Consider the following 7,091-nt stretch of genomic DNA (forward strand, 5'->3'; position numbering starts at 1 on the left):
AAGAAAAGAAAAGAAAAGAAAAGAAAAGAAAAGAAAAGAAAAGAAAAGAAAAGAAAAGAAAAGAAAAGAAAAGAAAAGAAAAGAAAAGAAAAGAAAGGAAAGGAAAAGAAAGGAAAGGAAAAGAAAGGAAAGGAAAAGAAAGGAAAAGAGAAAAAAGAAAAGAGTAGGCTTGTGACTGGGACAGAGATTATGACTAATAAGATTTAGTTAGGTTAGTAGCACTAGACATGCAAGCAGCAGAGCAGATTACCTTCCAGAATAGCTGGAAAAACATAAAATAAAGATACTAAAAATCAAATGTATAGCAGCACAAAAATAGCAGCAAACCTGGACATAGGTAATCTCTGTAGAGCAGACATTATTCATATGTCATATACTGGCTGGTGTGCAGAGAAACTAATAAAATGATTTACAGCTATAATTATTCTTATTTTATTATATGGAATGAACTATACTAAGATGCAAATCTACTAACCTAATCTGAATATTCCTAATAAAGGAATTTAATATTGACCTTGAGCAAGACTGATGTGTCGGGGCTGGCATACAGAAGGACACTTTTTAATAAGATTTTACATTCTCCTACCCAGAAGGGAAGTACTCAGTTACAGTAGAGGTTGCTGAATATGGTAGCACAAGAGATGTGACACCACTGTGTCTTTGCGTCCTCAGCTTCAGCAAGTAGCAAGACTAAGTGTATGTTCCCAGCAGGCACACACATATACACTCAGTGATACATATTTATATATTTTTTTCTTTCAATTAGCAAGACTTGCTTATTTGATTCACTGCTGTAGCTTTTGGTGGACTACAACCATTGAGCAAAATCCAAAAAACATGGATCTAACAGCAGATTTTAACATCACATTTTTTTGTTGTCATTTTAACAGAGTTTAGCCAGTTTTACCATTAGTTATCAGGCTAATGTGCTAGAAAAGCAAAATATACTTTTAATATGTATCTTCTCTTCTTAGGTTTTGAAGTACAGCTTAATTTTTCTGAACAAATCCAAGCAGAGTAGGTCAGCTGCTTATTTTAATATCACTCCTAGCCAAGATTGATTTGGGGGCAACTTCCTGTTTTGATATTTCCCAACTAACCTGGTAATCTAGACCTTACCACAGGAGCAATCTCTACAGTGAATAGCAAAAGCCACCTCCTTCTCGTAAACCTTCAGTGGTCCAAGTGCAGAACTATCTCCCCTTCCAGACTACTTAAACGATCTAATCTGCTCTAGATGGGAGTTTGCTGATGCTTCTTCTTATCCTCAAAGCCATCTCCTCCAAACAAACATTTCCTCCCTAACTCCATCTAGCTTCACCCATAGTATGGCAGACAGGTAAAAGCCAAGACAGATGTTTCAGAACTGGAACAAAAAAACTCAATGACAGGAAAATGTACTACAGACATACAGAGACAAATTTTCATTCACTTGCCCAACTGCTAGGCCAAGAGTTCTACAGACTTTTTTAATACTTTTGAATCATAAATACTTGAGCAAAATTGAGCATTTGTAGGATTATCTAATTAAAATGTTAGCAAGCAAAACGGATAGCATAGAATTAATCCACAGAAAAAAAAAAAATCAGAAAAAAAAAATAAATGTAATATACACATCTCTTCGAGACAGATTGTTTTTTTCTTCCATTTTAATTTTTAAAAAGCTTTTGGTTTCAGTTTTTGAAAACTGAACACATTTTCTACCCAATGCTTTTCCTCCTTTCAGTAGTTTTCACTAAAAATAGGTGGGTGAGGAAGGCAGTGTGAGAAGAGAGAAACCTCACTTTTAGACTATTTTTACAATTGCACAAAAGTCAGGAAGCTAAGAGCACATAGGATATTGAGGCAGAATTGGAAACATGACAGTTTAGCAGTGATAAAAAGTAAAGAGTGGGCACAAAGTTTCCTTTCAGTGAGTGTTGAAACAGTCACGACCAACACCCAGCACAAAGCCACAAAACATTCCCAAGGAGCACAAGTCAGCACACACAGACCACAAAAAGCAAGGAGGGCAGATGTTGATAAAAAGACTCATATCCAACACTTGTGGCCAAACTGGAGACTCCATTATCAAATTTGACAGACTGGCTGGCACTCCGGAAGATCTTGCAGTCTTTGACATAGGTGCTGGAGAATATGAGTGAAAATTAACACTGTTGTCACATTAAATTATATTCAAGTGCTTTATCCCACTGCAGAGCAGCTCTGTATAAGATGTCACAAATATTTACTGCCAGTATTTTGCAAATAATTTTAGCAATTAACCTTTTGTTCACAGGTACTGGAAAACACTAACTAGAGCAACAAAGACTTGCAGCAGGCTTTCAACTTTTTGTTGTTGTTTTAAGAGGCAGACTGTAGTTATTTATCATTTATTTTAGTTATTATCATTTATTTTTGCAGCTCAAAGGTGTGCAGTTCCTGTGAAAAGCAAAATACAGATTTTCAGGTTTACTGCTCGCTACTATGAGATGGGAGACATGAATACCACTGCATGAGCAAGTTTTCATATTCTCTCATGCTGGTGATTTCGACTGCCTGCCTCATCATCACTTTAGCTTGCCTTGCCCATCTCAGATCAACATAAGCTTGAAATTACCGCAAAGTACATGTGAAATTTAAAGAAGGGATGTGAAGAAGGTATACTGAGGAATGGGGTGTGGGGACAAATCTAGTGGTGCACTGTGGCATGGCACAATGTATTTTAAATATCACCATCACACATAGCATTCTGAAAACAAAGCAAAAAAGATTTTTTTTGTGCTCCCTGGCACTTTGAAATTTTTACATTTCACATTTCACTGCAGCACAAAACATACAGGCATTTCTAACTGAGCTTTCTGATTGAAATATAACTGGAGTTGGCCAGTTTACTCCAGTTTTACCCAAATTAAACCATTAAAATGTAGAATCATACATTCACTTACATTTAGATCTTGGAGGGAAGACACGTCAGAATTATTCATCTCACATACCAACCAGCTTCTTCCTCAGGAACAGCCTAATTCAGTGAGATGCTCTTCAGCAAGAATGAAGATACTGTAATTTTACACTTCATCATTTAGCTCCTGAATCAAAGATCTGTGGGTTTGCTATTGACTCCCTGGGTTAGCAGAGCACTGGAATGAAACACAAGAAAACTGATGTCTGTCCTCTGATCTTCTGTCACTCTGAAGGGGTCACACTGGTCTCATTGTGCCTGCTCCCTGAATATTAAAGAGAGATAAAATGTTATTTACCACCATAGCTACTATAAATACAAGAGAAAGTAGTACACTATGCACATAATTACTGTCTTGTGGTTCTAAGGCACCATTTTTTTTTTTGTTTGTTTTGTTTTGTTTTGTTTTTTTCACAGATAGGAGCGGAATAAAAGTCTATATTCTTGCAAGAGATCAAACACAGAAAGAACAGATCTGTGGCAGAGAAAGGAATGCACACAAATAATTGGACTTAGCAGAAATGTGATATCTCAGACAAACAGATACAGGAAGGAAATTGTGAAAAATAAATGAAATGGAGACAAAGACAAAATAAATAAATAAGCAAAAATGGCATAAATCTAACAGGCTTAGACCTACCTAAAATTCTGTGTATTGAAAAATAATCATTTTTTTACATTTAGAACTGTGGGACTGGCACTTACACTTTTCAGACCATAGTCTTGCAGATCCACACTGAAGTTACACTATAGCCATAGGCACTAGAAGATTTGGTTACAGTATTTAGTGATACTAAAGCTTGGACATCATTATTGGATTGCTCTGGGGCTGTTCTGAGCACAGTAGTTTCAGGTTGTGCTATCACAGCACCCAAAAAGTGCATAGTAAAAATGAACTCAGATCTCCAAAATTTTTAAATCTTGTGTGAAGGATTATGTACAGTAAGAATACACACAGCTTAGGAAAAGAAAAAGAAAAAAGCATAGCAATAATGCGTTCAGTAATTTGCTTTACAAAAAAAAAAAAACAACAAAACAAAACACACGGATAACAGGCCTATTTGTAGAACTTTAAAATGCAGGAATATGACAAACAAGATTTTAAAATACATTTGTTAAAAAAAAAAAAAGTTTTTTTTTTTCCTTCTGATTCTGGGAAGGATAAAAGTTTGCAAATGGTATGGGCCTCTAGACAGTTGATCTTGGAGATTGTCTTCATTAGGTAAAAAATGAAACCAAAGAATAAATAATTAGATGACTAAAATCATCTCTTTATTTGGATGGGCTCATTTATTTCTCATGCAAAACAGTGAGAAAGAACCAGTAGCCATTCAGACAGATCATGCTGCTTCTGCAGATCTGTTGTCCAGGTCTCCTCAAGGAACCCACGTAGGCTTCGGTACCCAGCTACCTTCCTCCTCATGATTTTTTTGAACCTACCTAGATGTCTTCCTTCTGTCTGTCCTTATCTATTCAGCTCAAGCATAACTTTCATCCTGCAAATGTCTGTGAGCTTCAGAGTCAGTGACAATCCCCAGCCCACCAGCTCCTGGGTTTGTCGTTCGTTAAACTCCCTGCAGATATGTTTGCAGCAAACCAGATTTGCTAAGTTTCAGCTGTCTTGCTGCTTGATGAGAGCACCGTCTGGTCTGGCACAGACTACTTACAGTCTCTGTCAAACAAATGACAGATTCTGCTTTTGCACAGAAATATTTTCCAACGCAGCAGTCTTCATGATAACAATCTCATAATGTTCAGAGGCAGATGCTCTAAATTAGCCCTGCTCTACAAATGGGAACAGCAATGAGGTAGGGGGAAGGGAAAGAGGATGAGAAAGACCAAAGCATTTTGCCAAAGGTCACATTTCAGACAATTTAATATAACTTAGTTTTAGAAGGCTTGTTGCCACAAGACTGCAAGACTCTCTCTCTCTTTTTTTCTTCGTTTTTTAGCATATCAGGAAAATGGAAACGTCAATAGGTAGGCACTTTAGCTTGTCATTTTAGCTCTTCTCCATTTTATTTCTTTTCAGTAAGAAAAAGAAAAAAGAAAACACTTGAAATGAGGCAAGTCTTTTGACATCAGCCCCGAGAAGAAGACTGCTTGAACTCTAAAAGCATTTAGATTGTTTAGTTCTTTTGCAAAGCAGAAAGCACCACTTCTTTCAAACCATTTTGGTATAATTTTGCTGATATAATTCACTGGTGCTGGTATAATTACACTGACAGTAAAGTCCTTCTATCTCCACAATATGCTGACAGAGGAATTAAGGGGACAGAAGGATTTAACATGCTTAAATTTTGTCACAGGAAGCATTGCCACAATCAATAAACACTATGTAAAGTTTTTAAACAAGATGGTGAACACTATTGAGAACAGAAGCACACACATCTGAGAAGTGCTTTTCTCTTTAATATGGAAAAAGAAAGACTGTACAACAAAGGACATAACCTCAATTCTTAACTCACTTTGCTCCATCATTTCAAAATGTTTCCCTTAGACTTCTTTTCCAGTTTGTATGTATTATGAACTGAATTCAGTCTAGCTAAAAATGAAAGATTTTTAATGGGAAAGTCAACAGAAGTTATTTTTCTAAAATTTCAATATATTTTGGAAGTTTTTTGATGAAAGATTAATTGAAAATAATTCTCCAAGAAATTTTTTTTTACTGAAAATATTTCCTGATTAAAAAGAAATCTGAGTTATTGGCATCTAATTTAAAATAGATAAATAAATAAATAAATAAATAAATCCAGTTATAATAAAGGTGTTCCCAGAAAAGTGGAAAAATCTTCAAGTAGTAAAAGCATAAATGAAGAGGCACAAAGTCAACATCCTTTTATCTAGTGTGAACACGGTCTTTTTAGGAAGTAGTTACCTCTTAAATATGAAAATGAGAAAAATAAAATGTTTCTAAAATGACAGATGGGTGCTAGAGAAGAGTCTGAATGAAAAGAAGTAGGGATGCACATCATGCACATTTAAAAAAATGATACTGTTACTTGGTATAAAGATTGATGCCCTGTTACAAAGAGACAGCTAGCTTTCATTTCCAATGCATAAGATGTTATTTACTTCTAAGACTCGGTAGTTATAAGACAGAGGAGAAGTAACTTCAACTACACTGAAACTCATAAAACACCTCTCCACTTTAAGCAAGCATTACTCAGCTAAAGTAACACACAGTCTTTATGAAAAAAAAAAAAAAAAAAAAAATGTTTTCAGATATTACAATAGACACCTTTTATTCTTCCTGTGATGCTTAGCGTGTTTTCTCTACATCTTTCAATTGCCAAGTAAAGCTGAAGGTTGCCAGGTGAAATCCTTTAGTTTACACAATGTGCAGTTACTGGAAATCAAAGCAGTTTGCAAGTGAACTTAGTGGGACAATTGCAAGCCACCCAATGGGGCAAAATGCCAGTGACTAATAGATATATTCCCATTGCTCTAGAGCCTGTATATCTTTCTGTGTGATAAATTAGTAATTTGTTACTCACTACTTCCTTTCAGAATCGGTCTTAGAAGCTAGTCAACACCATCCAGTTTGGGCTGTGCTCATGATTTTATTTCACTTTAGCAAATAAAAGAACTTGAGATTTTAATTTAAAACCTGTAAAGGCTTTCTCTCATGTAAAAATACTTCAGAAATCTTCACTGAGAACTGAAAATCAATAGTGTTTTCTTTTTCCTAGAAATTACTGTTATTTCTCAGCAAAATTCTGGTGCTAGAAAATAAAGTTGTGGGAAGTGCATACACATCTATCACATGGATTCATGAGGGTATTGTCTTTGGCTTCCATTTACACGGTGTTAAATCCTGCTGTGTTGACTTTGAATTTGACACACTACTAAATCTTAAGTCCCAAAGCAGAACCCTCTCAAAATCATGGTGTTTCACTAGCTTTCTCAGATCACAGGTGTCACCTTCTTTTGAAATTATCTTGTCCCAAGTGTGCTTAAAATGTCCTCATACTTTCTGAGTATTGGACCAAGTTCCAAGGCTATTGCAAAGCCAAAATCCTAGAAAGTGCTTTCTTTCTTTTCTTTTTTCTTTTTTTTTCCTTTTTTTTTCTTTTTCTTTTTCTTTCCTTTTCTTTCTTTTTCTTCCTTCCTTCCTTCCTTCCTTCCTTCCTTCCTTCCTTCCTTCCTT

At 35.6% G+C, this 7,091-nt stretch overlaps 1 long non-coding RNA gene across 2 annotated transcripts in view; it reads right to left on the minus strand.

Annotated features, from left to right (window-relative positions):
• Nucleotides 1-7,091, minus strand: part of LOC118170942 — a 113,351-nt gene that overhangs the window by 43,978 nt on the left and 62,282 nt on the right. Inside the window, exons 2-4 of one of the 2 annotated variants that reach the window (XR_004752961.1) lie at nt 6,439-6,512; nt 2,928-3,206; nt 868-1,366 (exon numbers count right to left, since the gene is read on the minus strand). This is a non-coding gene — a long non-coding RNA (uncharacterized LOC118170942). Of the gene's footprint in view, nt 1-867; nt 1,367-2,927; nt 3,207-6,438; nt 6,513-7,091 lie in introns of those variants that run through there. The other variant, XR_004752960.1, reaches the window with a different exon arrangement.

The sequence above is a fragment of the Oxyura jamaicensis genome, chromosome 8 (assembly GCF_011077185.1).
Source record: "Oxyura jamaicensis isolate SHBP4307 breed ruddy duck chromosome 8, BPBGC_Ojam_1.0, whole genome shotgun sequence".
NCBI classification, from domain to species: Eukaryota; Metazoa; Chordata; class Aves; order Anseriformes; family Anatidae; genus Oxyura; species Oxyura jamaicensis.